The sequence below is a fragment of the Macaca fascicularis genome, chromosome 1 (assembly GCF_037993035.2).
Source record: "Macaca fascicularis isolate 582-1 chromosome 1, T2T-MFA8v1.1".
NCBI classification, from domain to species: Eukaryota; Metazoa; Chordata; class Mammalia; order Primates; family Cercopithecidae; genus Macaca; species Macaca fascicularis.
Genome location: NC_088375.1, coordinates 144,890,145 through 144,904,405, shown reverse-complemented (window position 1 = coordinate 144,904,405; position 14,261 = coordinate 144,890,145). Strand labels below are relative to the sequence as shown.

Genomic DNA, 14,261 nt, shown 5'->3' with positions numbered 1-14,261 from the left:
CAACTGGTGGATTTGGTGAGCTTCTGAGAGCACTTTTTAAATTGCTTTTTCCAACCTATATAGAGGCAGTGGGAAGGACCTAGGATTTGGAGCATAAAAGACTTGAGTTCTAGTCCCAGCACTCTCTTCTGTGGACTTGTGTGACCTTGGGTTTCATCTCCTGTAAATGGGGGAGGGGACAATCCAATAGGATTGGTGAGGATAAGAAGCTATTATATATGACAGTATTTTATTCACAACAATAGCCATGTGTGTCTTGCAGTGAGCTGACCAGCAAGTCCTTTGTGAGTCTTGGAATGCATTTTCCATGGGTGGGTGGTGAGGTAGGTGGTTGGGGAAGGTTTGTGTTGTTGATCTGAACCCCTTTTCTTTCCTGTTCTCTCCTTACCTGTATTCTAGTGTGAATGATAGTGTGGGTGTCAACTCAGTTTTTGGCCCAAATTCCTTTTCCTTGGTTTTCCCCCCTCCTACTTTGGGCTCTCTTCCAGTTTGCCTACAAAGTGCTATTTGTTGTAAGGGTGAAATAGGCAATTCTCTGGGCAGCGACACTGTGGCTGCAGGCAGTTACTGTAGTTCAAAGCAAACGGCCAAGCTAGAGTAGGAGGGACACTGACAGGGCTTGTTCATTAGAATTTTGAACATTAATTTTTGAAGGAAAGAAAAGAGAGTACAAATAGAATAGGAATAGAAATATTATGAAATTTTCTTTATAACAGAACAAAATTAGGTCAGGAGAAAGGACTAAGAAATCACTTAACATTTATCATTACTTTGAAAGCAAATGCTTTTACTGAGTAAAAGCAAATGCTTTTTGAGCATTTACGTTGTCTGCAATGCACTCTAGTGGGATGGGAAACAAAAGTTAACACTAAATATTAACAACAGCTATCATGTTAGTGCATTTCAGGTGGTCCACAGTGTGCCACTTTTCATGTTTTATGTCAGCCATGAAGGTTGGTGTCATTGGTGTTCCATTTCAAAGATTACAAAACTGAGGCTCAGTGTGTTTAAATAACCCACTCAAGATTACAGTGCTAGTAACTAGCAGGGAGAGCTAAACTTTGACCTAGGTCTCTTTCTCGTCCACAGTATGAAAGATGAGTAGGATATGCCCCTGCTTTGAAGAGAAGACCTGCATGTAAACAGTTTAGTATAATTCAGCACAGTTTACAGTATATGTTGTAATTCTTGTGAGAGCTAAATTTTTTGGACATTTGCTCAGGAGAGACTGAAAGATCAGGGTGGTCTCACAAGTAGGGCCTTGAAGGATGACAAAGATGGTGACAGGTAGAGAATTGATGGGAGAACTGAGGGAACATTGGAGCAGCAAAGCATGGAGATGTAGAAGTACAGAATATGTTTGGGGAATGCTGCTGGGATGGACTGAGGGATGGAGGAGGAAAGCAGCTGGATACGTAGTTTGGGACAGATTACAGAGGGGCCTAGAGTGTCCTGCTGAGGAATTTAGACTTCACTTGGTTGCTTTTGAATAAAGGTTATTCCATTGAAGGTTCTTGAGAAGGGAAATAATTTTGCCTTGATCTCTGCCTTCAGCAATTCTGATGGTAGCATGGAGGAAGAAGTAGAGTGTCTGCAGCGGGCTTTCGCCAACTAGGCTGCATCTAAGGATCACTTGGGAGTTTCCTAAATGTGCAGATTCCAGGAGCACCCCTCCACCTCTGTGATTTCAATGGTTCACATCTGGGGAGGGGCCTGGGAAAGTGTGTTTTGAAGGCCCTGCAGGTGGTTCTGAGGGCAGCCTGGTGAGGGAAGGGTTCTAGAGGGCATTGGGGCATTCTAGAGAAAGGGCTGAGCTGAAGCGAATTTTGAGTTTGTCATTGTATGGATGATTTTTTAAACCATGGGAGGGGGCCAGTCATCAAACTTTGTGGAAGATCTGTCTGTGTAGGTTCTATGGTTTGCTTTTTGTCCTGTGTAAGTATTAATCAGTAATCTCTCAGAGCATTGTCATTTGACTGAAGTTTTTCACATATATTTCCTATTCAAATCTACAATGTGGGATGGCTCTAATCCTTATGCCTCTGTGCTAGATTTCTCTGTTTTTGTTGCTGTTTCTTTTAGAAGGCAGAGGAATATATGGGACTTTATTGTGGGCTTTACCTGTCTTCAATGACAATTTCTTGAAGAGCATGAGCTCTGGAGTCTACTGCCTAGGTTTTTACTCTGCCTTTCCAGCCATGGGAACATGGGAAAGTTATTTAACTTTCTATAAAATGATGATATAACAATATTTTCCTCCTAGGGTTAGTTGTAAGGATAGTTTATATAAAATGCTTAGAACAGTTCCTGGCACATAGTTAACACTCAGGTGTTAGCTGCCGTTGCTGTTACTATTGTCATTAATTCTGCAGATACCCAAAGGTATTCCTTGCCTGCATTGCTCACATATTGAGGGCTTCACCTTAAAAAATAACTGTACAAATTATGATTGAGAGTAGTAAGAGTGACATATTAGAAAGTTTTAATTATTCAGTGACCCTCTTTCCTTTCAGAGCCTTTTATTTTCTAGAAACATATGCTTTCCTCCCATAAACAAGCCTGCTAGGATATACTTAGAACCCATATCTGGGCAAGAACTTCTTCCTGCACGTTGGCTACAGAGCTAATAGTGCTCAGTTCTTCAGTCTCAGGAGCTGCATGCAATGATGTTCACTTTTACATTTCCTAGGGCCCAGCCTGAATATAGGTCATTTTGTTTTTTTCAAATGTTTCAGATCTCTCTTACTCTCATTGTTAGTTCTAAATCAACTGCTAACATTTAAAATACAGTTTTGCTGGGAGGACAGATAGTTCCACCAAGGGATAAGCTATTTCTCAACATTAAAGAAATTAGAAATTATAATTTATGCTTAAAAAAATAATGTTAGTTCAAGTTTTAGCTTGCTTCTCTCTCCCTTCTGTGCTGTTCTTTGTCCTGCCATGTGTTTGCAAACCATTCTCATGACCTTCTGCCTGTGCGGCATATTTGTAGTGGGGCCAGATTATACATACGCCACTGACTTTTTCATCTGACCTCCTAAACTCAGCCTTTGAGCCCCTGCTTTTCTTTGGGTTTTCCTAGCGAAGTCTTGTTGAAAGGAATATTATTTCCCATGGAACTTTACTGATAGTGTATGGAATAATAGGACCATGCTCTGTGACGTTCAGACCCGAAGTCTTAACATTTTAAACATGTATCTATTTGCTATCGCTTACTTAGTTCAGTCTTGGCATTTTAGGTCTAGAGGTGGTTACTACCCATTGGACATCCATAGCCACTCCCTGCAAATTAAAGGGGACACAAAAATGAAACTGAACTTACGTTTTTCTTTACCTCTCTGCTAATTTAACTAAGTCAATTGGCTCGCCCTCATTTGCCCTCTTCACACCTCCCAAATTAATGTTATGTGCAAATTTGATTAAAACAGCGTGAGTAATTTCTAAGTTACTTTTGAATACGGATTGAATTCCACTCCTTGTGGCTTTTTTCTTCATCATACTGGTAGATGTAGACAGTGTTTTTCTTTCTAGCCTGCTTAACTTGTGTGGTTCTTGGAACAACATAAGTTTTAGTTGATTTAGGATCCTGATTTCACAGGACACTGTATCAACTGCTTTACCAAGATCAAAGTACATGGGTTCACTGCATTCCTTTCAGTTGCCAGTTCAGTTGTGCTGTAGCCAGGCAATCCTGGAGCCTTGAAATCCAGGATTCTGGTCAAGGTGAGGAAGCAGCCCTTCCTCCTGGCTTTTTCATTCTGCAAATATCTTTCCTTTCTTCTTAATATTTATTTATTCAGCAATGTGGCCCAGGCTCTGCATCCCTGACTTCCTAAAGCTTTCAGCCTAGTGCCCCTATGACCAGTGGTTACATTCTTGCTACAAACTGGAAAGTCTCTGAGCCCCTCACCCCACTCCTCCCCACTTCTTTTCTTCTGCTGTATTTATGGCACTGTACCTCATGAACTTTCACACTAGGGAAAGCAAACTCAATCCAATTGGGTCTTATGGGTAAGGAAATGTGTTGGTTAAAAGTAGACTCTGGTCAGCCAGGCTACTGAAGGTTTAGTATTTACTAGCAGTGTGACTTTGGGCAAATTACTTAACATCTCCATGTCTGTTTTCTCATCTGTAATATGGAGGTAATCATAACTCCTACCTCACAGAGTTGTTGTCAGGAATAATTGAGTTAATACATGTAAAGTGCTTGGCATTTATTAAACTAGGGTTAGTTAAAAAATTGATGAACAAGCTATTAAAAGTTCATAATAAAGTTTCTGGAGTTTTCAGGTACTCCGTTTCTCTTTCATGCTATTTGCCTTGGCTATTCCATTACAGGCAAAGGAAAGGAGATGAAATTTAAAGTATCTAATTTTGTAACCTTAAATTATTCAGGAATTGTTTTTCTTCGTGTAGACTCCACTATAATGTATAATGGAGAATTGTATTCAAGATATGATGTCTGTGACTTACTCCTTATGAACTCTGAAAGTCATTTTTAAGAGCACTTCTTAATAATGAACATTATATTTATTTGACTTTCTAGGATCCAACCCTTTTACATTGTTGGGCTTTTTAATGTTATTTAAAAAACAAGATTGCCCAGACCAGGCATGGTGGCTCACACCTGTAATCCCGGCACTTTGGGAGACCGAGGGGGGTGGATCGTTTGAGTCCAGGAGTTTGACACCAGCCTGGGCAACATGGTGAAACCCTGTCCCTTAAAAAAAAAAAAAAGAAAAAGAGAGAGAGAAAGAAAGGAAAAAAGAAAAATTAGCTGGATATGGCGAGCGCCTGTAGTCCCAGCTGCTGGGGAGGCTAAGGTGGGAGGATTGGTTGAGCCCTGGAGAACAAGGCTGCAGTGAGCTGAGACTGTGCCACTGCACTCCAGCCCGGGCAACAGAGTGAGACTCTGTCTCAAAAATGAAAATAAGATAAATAACATTGCCCAAAGAGAATTAAAACAATGTTTCAAATAAGGAAACAGATACTACTACCACAGAAGATTAACAGACAAAACATGCTTTCCAAAGAAGAATGAATTATAGGACAGTATTTCGTCTACATAATACACATCAAAATCAACAGTCATTAAATAACCCAAGGCCATTCATTCCTGGCAGTCTGTGCTGGGAACATTTTGAACAGTCTTTTATACAGGTATTTGCATTTAGTCAGAATTTTGGGGTATCTTACACTTCTTTCACAGTATTATGCTTAGTAAATCCCAGTACATCAACCAACATGTCCTACTTTACATGCATTTTTTGCTTACTCATTGAAGAATGAGAGAGGAAGCTTGGAAAAATGTATTAAGATTTTGTTTATCACAGTTTGATCAGTGGATCTGTCTTACTATTTTATAGAATAATATTCAGCTGCAGCTCAAGTGCATATTTTACTTAATTTATATCTACTTATATTCCTATGGCTTAATGTCAGTTGGCCTATTGCAGAATACATGTTTATCCTTTACACTGTACCAAAATCTGGCGAGGTGATGACGGTGTATGATGCACTTGAGAGAGAACATTACAAGTTATGTTTTTAAGGTGGGATTTTTTTCTGAGCAAAAGATGTGTAGTGCAGAATAATATATCCACAGCCAAAATGCGCCCACTCATTTCTATTCAATTAAAAGAAGGAAGAACAGACCCAGGTGAATTTTTGCTCCATTACTTAAGGCTTTGAGAATATCGCTTAGCATCTGTGAGCCCCGCTGCTGCTTCTGTAAAACATTAATGATAACACCTCCCCGCGAAGGCAGTTCTGAGAATTCATTGAGGCAGGGCCTGTGAGGGTTTGTCCTATGTAATGTTAGTAATTTTGTGCAAGGTGTGTGGGTTCATTGCGTGTGTTTGGAAGCTGAGGAAATTGAAGCACTGAGCTTAGAGAGATACCAGCTCAGACCTGTAGCCACCCTGGCCCTGCCTTGTGACTGGATCTTCTAAGTCATGCTGTGGGGTGCTTTAAGTAGTGCTTTCCTTATTGCTGGCTCAAAGCCAGGAAACTATCTTACAGGCATATTTTTTTTAAAAGATGATTTGCAACCCCTTGCTGCATTTTGTCATGTGAAATGACACTTACTCTGGTTTCTTAAAGATGGCTAATAATCCTCTATGGGTAAATGCCAATCAGGCCAGCCAGTTGGCTCTGAGAAAGGCTTCCTTGAAAGCCACAGTTCAGGTTTTGCAGAGGCCAGGAGGTGAATGTGAGTGCCAGAGACCTCCTTCCCAGAAAATCCTGTTGCATGTGCTACCCAGGAGGTGAAGACAAGGTAGGGACACTGCTGTGAAGACTGACAGTGCAAACAGGTCATCTCTTCAGTCACCAGACAGCTTGTCATTTTTTTATTTTCTTGTTTGCAAAATCCATGTGTAATAATCACCAAGAATCCTGATATTCACACAGAGAACTGCTTGTGGCAAACATTTTTAACCACCAAACTAAGATCTTTCTTTTTAAAGATGAAGAAAGATAAGCAGCATTGTTTTTTAGAGATGAGTTTATCATCTCCTCCTCTACACCCATTAGTCCTCAGAAAAGCTATTTCTTGAAACTGAATTTGGAGCTTCTAAAATGGCTTTCACAGTGTTGCTCTCTTCATCTGGGGATTATGGTACTTAGGGAGTGGAGATTTTCAAAGTGAACCTTCCACATTTTTCCAAAATCTTTTGTGGCATCATTTGTGCCTACCTGAGAGTGCAGTTTTTCTTTTTATGAGGTTGTGATTTTAATTTATATATACACACGTGCACATACACACAAAAGCATAACAGTGGCTATGAGAAAGAAACGCTTCTCCATGAAACACAGAAGGAACGGGCGAATAGCTGACCCAGGGAAAGTACGAGGTGGTGTTCAGGCCTTATGGTAGTTAGGATTAGGAAATGTCAGGGGCTGTGGTGTATTCTCCAAACTGTAAACTTTGGGAGTCCTACAGAGTGAATGTTAATAAATATTTTTGATAAGGAGAAGGGTTTGGGTTTATAGGGAGCCTAAGAAAGAGAAATGTGGCTGCCCTTCCCCCACAGCTGGCCACTGCTCTGGAGGGGAGAGTATTACACATTTGGGCGTGGACATAGCAACATAGGTGAATACCATTGTTAGTCTCCCACCAAATGCTCTTCTGTATTTTGTTACCTATTAAACCATACAAACTTTCCTATATATCATTAAATTATCACTCAGTACAGTACTTGGACAAAATAGGAATAGTCTACTGTTGACTGTTTTTAGATTAATGACTTTGAATTTTTCCTAACTAAGAGAGATTTTAAGAAGTTAGATAGTCTAATCTCATGAGTCCCAAATATAAAAAACAAAGGCTCTGCAGGTTTAAGTTTTCCTTTGCCTTTTCTTAAGAATTTAAATATTTTTCTTCAGAGGTTTTCCTTTGGGCTCTTAGATAATGAGTAACAGAAATGAAGGAGGGATACCCAAAGTTATTTCAAAACATAATTGTGTCCTTAAAAACATGGTAATAATTGACAGGGTTTTTTAAATGAGAGAAGTTTCTAGCTAAATGTCCTGCTTCACCCCCCCCCCCCCCAATCACCACACTGAGTTCTTTGTGGGAAATATGTGGTAGCTCTTTGGGAAGAAGTATTAAGTTTGTGAAAAGAGATGAAGAGTTGCCAGGACCACGGTAAGCAAAGGACTGAGAGAAGGAAAAAGGTGGACAGAGCTAGACCCTAAAAGGATGCTAAGATCCCTCGAGAAGTCTTTTAGTAAGAAGCCCTCATTAGACTGTGAGTGCCTAATGGACAGGAATGCATCTCACTGGTCCTTGCAGTCTTCTTCCCAGCCCATGCCTTTGTACTTGAAGGCCATGGTCATCTGAGTGCACTACAATTCAAGCCTCTGAGGTGGAGAGAAAAGGGTGGGCGAGGTATAGTTCATCGTCTTAGAGGCCTCAGTATTGTCAAGACCCCCCCCCCCCTTTTTTTTTGAGCGCACAAGACTCTTAATCACCTTTTCATTTGTGTTCTGTTTCTTGGCCTGCATCGGGAGCTCATAGCAGCATGCTACTGACAGGTGATTGTGAACTAAGTGTTAAAGCAGAAGGCAACAGAAAATGAGGGAATGTCAACTTGAAGCCGTGTGTGTTTTTGTGAACAGCATTTACCACTTTCTTAAAGAGTCTCAGTTAGAGAAAAAATAATGCAGGGAGCAAATTTTAGTCAGCTCGTTAGGTTCTGAACTGGACAGACTTTGTACCTTGGCATATGAGTAGCGATTCTAGAACCTTTTGAACTTTTGCCACCAAGTAATTCTGAAAAGACTGACAGCAAGCAGTAGATAATGGAAAAAGCCAGTGTCCTCTGCCCGAGAAATTAAGGTACGTATTGTTCAGGTGGTTAAAGAAACTGCCTAGCACAACAACAATAGCTGGTAAGTAGCAGGATCATTCAGAGAGGAAGGGATGGATCACAGGATGGTTGCTGTGCTGAACTTTCCCCCTAGAATTCATGATCGTTGGCCAAGCATGGTGGTTTACGCCTGTAATCCCAGCACTTTGGGAGGCTGAGGCGGGCAGATCATGAGGTCAGGAGATCGAGACCATCCTGGCCAACATTGTGAAACTTCATCTGTACTAAAAGTACAAAAAAGTTAGCTGGGCACGGTAGCGTGTGCCTGTAGTTTCAGCTTCTCGGGAGGATGAGGCAGGAGAATTGCTTGAACCCGAGAGGCAGAGGTTGCAGTGAGCTGAGATCACGCCACTGCGCTCCAGCCTGGGCATCAGAGTGAGACTCTGTCTCAGAAAAAAAAAAAAAAAAAAAAAAAAATTCATGATCATTGTAGGAATTCACAGTGTAGGGGAAATGGTGCAGATTTTATAGTCAGGAAAGACCTATATTCAGTTCTCCATTTGACCACTCTCTAGCAGAGACATGGGAACAGTTACTTAATTTCTCTGACCGTTTCCTCACTTGGGAATAGGGCTTTTGCAGATCTGTTGGAAAATATTAAGGCCAAGAGGGGTTTAAAATGTGAAGTTGTCTAGCACTGAATAGGAGCTTAATATCTATCAGTTCCTTTCTGCTTCAATCAAAACTGAGCTTTATATGTAGAATAATTATTGTTTGTATTCCATTCTCCATTTTGAGTATGGAACCATGAATGCCAACAACTTGATGATAAAAGGAGCCGTTTGTCAGAGATAGTCCTGTAAGCGCTTTGTAACCTGGTAGACTGTGCATGTAAGGGCAGGCAGGTTACAAATGCGAATCACCATAGCCAGCACACTCTGCATACAGCAGATTCTTAAGCCATCTATGTACTCTTTTTAACACTATACTGAAGTCCACTTAAGTCAGAGTTCAACAAAATGAATGAATGTAATCCTAGGACTATGGAACTTCTCGGTGATTACATAGCACAGAGAACTACGGAATCATTTTCTGGAAGAATGCACCATGCGATTATGCTCCATGTGGAATTGGTATATGTAAATGTTGGTAGACTGTGAGGATGAGGTTGACAGGTTGATCTGAATAAAGATCCTAGGAGGAACGGAGGATACTATGTAGTTTTGTTGTTACTGTTGTTCTGCAGTTCCTGGCTGCTCAGTGTTGGCAGCTGTGTGCACGCTTTCTCTTTTGAGCCAGCGAGGCATAAGACAAGTAATTTCCCATCCTGAATCTCTCACAGCTGCTGAGCTGTAGTGGCTATACTGGGATGTGGCTATTAACTTTGAAAATTTGCATAAATCCAGCCCCCACCCCCCTGCAAAGGCTCAGTCTTGTCTTTACACTTTCCCCGAGGTGATTATTTTCTGGGGGTGGGGTGGGGATTGGGGGGGTTGAAGAAAAGAGGAAAAAGAAGGCCAACCACTCTGGGCACTGGCGGAGGAAGCGTGGAGTCCCTTGATCTAGGTCCTTGTGGGGAGGGGAGAACCCAACCAGCAGCTGCAAACGGAAGGACTGTGAGCGAGCGGGCGGGCGGGCGGCTGGCAGCGAGGCCACCGGCAGGGGGGGCCCGGGCCGAGGCCGCGCCACCTCGGCACCACGCGGGCAGCCGGTGCGGCGGGGTCGCCGCGGCCAGGGGAGCGCTGGGTGCCTACCATGGCAGTTATGCAAGCGGTGGCCCCCTGGTCTTGGCTCCCCGCCGCCCTGAGCTCCTTCCTCCCCGCTGCCGACACTCGGATCTCTCTCGCTCTTTCTCCTGTGTTTTCAAACAGGAAGTGCACGGCTGTCTATAACGTGCTGCCGGGTCCCAGGATGGAGGAGTGAAGTCTCTCGTCGCCGCGGTTCCAGCCTCCGGAGCTCGCCCAAGCCGAGTCCCCAGAGAGAGCCCTGAGGGAACAGGGTGGCCGCTTGGTCCAGGTGCGCAGGGCCGGGTCCGGGTCCAGGGCGCGGGTCTGGGTCCAGGGCGCGGGTGGGGAAGTCCATGGCACGAAGCGCTGCTACTGTCGGCTCTGCATCTCCAGCTCTGTACTGCAGCTTCACTTGCCCGACCCCACCACTGGCTTCTCACCCAGGGTCTCTGCCAAACTCTGGCTGCTGCCGCCCTGGGTTAGGGCCGGGGGAAGGCCCTGGGCTTGCACTGCGGACCCGCCTGCCAGGACTCTTCTAGTGTTCTTTCCAGGCTGGGTTGCCCCGGGCTGCGCTGGGGTTGCCAGTGCCCGGGGAGTCTTCCTGGAGCCCCCAGCTGCCCTCTCCACCCTCTCCTCGGGCTGCTGCTGCTTGAAGCAGCAGCTCTTTGTTCCTCCCTTGCTGGTCTGAGGTCATGCACATAAATGTCCTGAGGGGTAGGGTAGTGTGAGGGTAAGGGGTTGGGACGTAGGGAAGAGGAAGAGGAAGAGGAGGATGAGTTGTGGGTGAAGTGTAAGGTGGACAGGAGAAAAGAATCTTAGTGTCCGTGCTCAGAAATCAGCTCTTCAGCTGCTGAAGCAGAGGACCCCAGTTCCTTGGTTTCTGTTTTGGGAAAGCCAGGCCGTGCCAAACGGAGGGAATTAGTGATGCAGACACACACCGGAAAGGTAGGGACCAGGAATGAGGCACAGCAGCGAGTTCTGAGGTGTTTAGTCTGCTGTCTGGCTTGTTAACTCCACTGTGGTTTCTTAGCCAGGCTTCCTCGCCGAGACACAAGGTACTTTAACATATGAGCCAGGCGTCTTTATTTATTCCATTTGTCATCAAAGTAAAATTGAGAGTGACTTTTCTCAAATTCACCAGGTAGATTTTAATTTCACATTCACTTCGTGTTCCATCTCAAATGTTCATAGAAGGAGAATAAAACGCTAGGGTTGGTTTTATGCTACAGACGTTTTCCATCTTTATTTCCCTGGCAGCTCCTCTTTCTCCAGACTAACTCAGATTGACTTCTCCCCTCAGTGAAAGCCTAACCTTCTTTTACCGCCTGTTTATCTACCTGGTGAAACTCCAGTCTTGAGGAGGACACTAAGGGGAGTGGGATGGCTAAGAAGAATCAGTTTGACGGGATCATTATATGGCCTCAAATTAAATGTTTGAGTCCTATTAAGGCCAGTGGCATCTTCTTTTTATTTCCGAGGAAGGGATGTGAGCATATGACTAGAGGGGAGGAAAGTGAGACTCTGCCAAAGAAGGTCTGTCCCTGTAGCACAGAGGAAAAGTGCATCTGTGTAGCACAGTATCACATACACTGCATGCTTTCACTTTATTGGGTAGCCAAGCCATCTAAGGAGTCAGGGTTAGGTGTAGAATTTACATTCATGACGTGGCATGCTGACTATAGCATTCTGATGCTGAAAATTTTATAAAACATATTTACTACATAATTAAGTTTGCTTTGAAAGGAAAATTTACCAGGGTGGTACAAATTTACCAGCTTGAGTACAAAACATGTACTCATTAAGTACACGGCATTACGTAGCCAAAATGCACTATGAAAACTGAACAATTAAACTTATCATTCCTAGACAGACATGGACTTCTTAAGTTTGAATTTAATTGTGAGATGGCTGTGTTTATGCCTCTTGCCAAATACGTCATGAAAAGTGAGAAAGTAATCGAGAGAGATTGTTTTTATTTTGAGACGGATTTTCATTCTGTCACCCAGGCTGGAGTGCAGTGGCGCGATCTCGGCTCACTGCAATCTCTGCTGCCTGGGTTCAAGCGATTCTCCTGCCTCAGCCTCCCGAGCAGCTGAAATTACAGACATGCGCCACCACACCCAGCTAATTTTTGTATTTTTAGTAGAGACAGGATTTTGCCATGTTGGCCAGGCTGGTCTCGAACTCCTGACCTCAAGTGATCTGCCCACCTTGGCCTCCCAGAATACTGGGATTACAGGTGTGAGCCACCACACTCAGCCAGTCAAGAGAGATTCTTGAAAGACCTGTACAACCATAGTGTTTTGCATCTACTTTATTTATTTTTTATTTTATTTATTATTATTTTTTTGAGACAGAGGAGTTTCACTCTTGTTGCCCTGGCTGGAGTGCAGTGTTGTGATCATGGCTCACTGCAACCTCCGTCTCCCAGGTTCAAGCGATTCTCCTGCCACAACCTGCCAAGTAGCTGGGATTACAGGCACACGCTACCACGCCCAGCTAATTTTGTATTTTTAGTATTGGTGGGGTTTATCTATGTTGGTCAGGCTGGTCTCAAACTCCTCACGCCGTGATCCACCTGCCTGGGCCTCCCAAAGTGCTGGGATTACAGGCATGAGCCACTGCACCCAGTCGCTGCCTCTACTTTTATACCTATGTGTGTTCTTTGCACTCCCCCCCTCCCAGTTTATTAATTTATTTGGGGACTTTCTTTAGCATCTGTCACTCTGCTCTAAGATACAGTAAAACAGCTTTTGTGAGCCTCAAAATCTCTCTCCCATTTAGGAACAGAGTCTCCTTCCATTCTAGTGATATTTAAACTCAGAAATCATAACTGGCCTTTAGATTGTCATTTTCTATTTACACAGTATATATGATTTTTTTTTTTTTTTACTCCCTTCAACAGAGGTAAACTCTTCTTGCTCCTTTCAGTGATGTGGTGAAGTAGGATTCATTTTCTCCAGTTTATGGAGAGAGGAAACAGGCTGATGAGATGTAACTTGTCAGTGGTCGTATTAGTAAATGGAGTTGTTGGTACCTGAACAAGGGTCCTTTGATGTAATCCATGGCTCTTTTGTAGTCTGGAAAGCTGCTGCCTAAGGAAGAGGTGGCAGTGCTGATTCAGGTGGTCCTTTGCCATTCCAAAAGAAAGCTGGATTGCCTTACCGAATCTCCAGGTTTTTCGTTATTCCTCTTCACTCAGGCTCTGCCCAGAGCTCAAGGCTTGTTTTCATTTTTAAAGCAGTTTTTTTTTTTTCATATTTGAAATTTACACTTCCTGTGTGTCTGTGACTAGATTTAGCTGTGTTTGCACAAATGTGATTTGTATTCTGCTGCCAAAATTCTAGTAGTATATTTTAATTTACAGGTATCTTTTGTCAGGTTTTAGTGAGTAAGTATCTTTCCAAGGGATCAGATTACCATATTTTAATTTTTTAGAATTTAAACAACCTCTTCTGGCTTACTCCTAGGGCAGTTTATATCCCAGAAAATTAATTAATTAGTAAATGATATATATGACTCTCCAGTCCCCACTACTACCACCGTGCACATCTCCTACGCTTTCATTCCAGCTCACGGTAATCCACTGAGGGGTTCACATTACAGAACAACGTAAGCAAACCCATGTAACTTTAAATTATAGATTAGATATTTTTGTAACATTCCTTAGATGCAAGTAAGTTTATTTCCTTACCTTTGTAGCACTTAAAGTTGAGACTCTCTGTAGTTATGGTTTTAATGTTGCACCATTAACTAAACTGTAAAATTATGGTTTAATTTGTTGTACTGCAAATTAAAATTTGGAGTACATTTTTCATAAGTGTTGGATAAGATATTTGTTTTCTCTGCAATAATTGGAATATTCATAGTGGCCTATAACTTACCCTCTGTAAAACTGTGGTCAAAACCCTCAGGGAGAGGAGGAGGTAAAGGAGGAGCAAAACGGAGGAAATGAGAGCTCATTCTATTATAAGGGAGGAATGAAATGATACATATATGGTTCCCTAATACACAGTGCACTGCCTTTTCTGTCTATTGGTGAGTTGCAGTGGCTTGTGAACTAGCCGTGTATCTCTTCCAACAGAAAGGCTAAAAATGAAAGAGTAACTAGCTTTGATGTTAAATGCCAAGGAAAAGTTAATGGCCAAGAGGGGACTAGGAGTGGAAATAAATGCAAGTTAAGATTTCATTTTTTCAAAACTTTTTTTCCCTTCTTATATAT

The 14,261-nt window shown here is 42.7% G+C and overlaps 2 protein-coding genes across 15 annotated transcripts in view; both read left to right on the top strand.

The window, feature by feature from the left end:
- The window catches only part of ZNF326 (zinc finger protein 326), a 220,675-nt gene that overhangs the window by 12,771 nt on the left and 193,643 nt on the right, over positions 1-14,261 (top strand). For both annotated transcript variants that reach the window (XM_074002006.1, XM_074002014.1), the window contains exon 2: positions 10,184-10,328. The gene's annotated coding sequence lies outside the window, so the exon portion shown is untranslated. The remainder of the gene's footprint in view (positions 1-10,183; positions 10,329-14,261) is intronic.
- The window catches only part of LRRC8D (leucine rich repeat containing 8 VRAC subunit D), a 119,458-nt gene that overhangs the window by 12,771 nt on the left and 92,426 nt on the right, over positions 1-14,261 (top strand). For 7 of the 13 annotated variants that reach the window (XM_005542784.4, XM_015433072.3, XM_074001962.1 and 4 more), the window contains one exon: positions 10,184-10,328. The exons of the other annotated variants lie outside the window; for them this stretch is intronic. The gene's annotated coding sequence lies outside the window, so the exon portion shown is untranslated. The remainder of the gene's footprint in view (positions 1-10,183; positions 10,329-14,261) is intronic. 13 annotated transcript variants of the gene reach the window in all.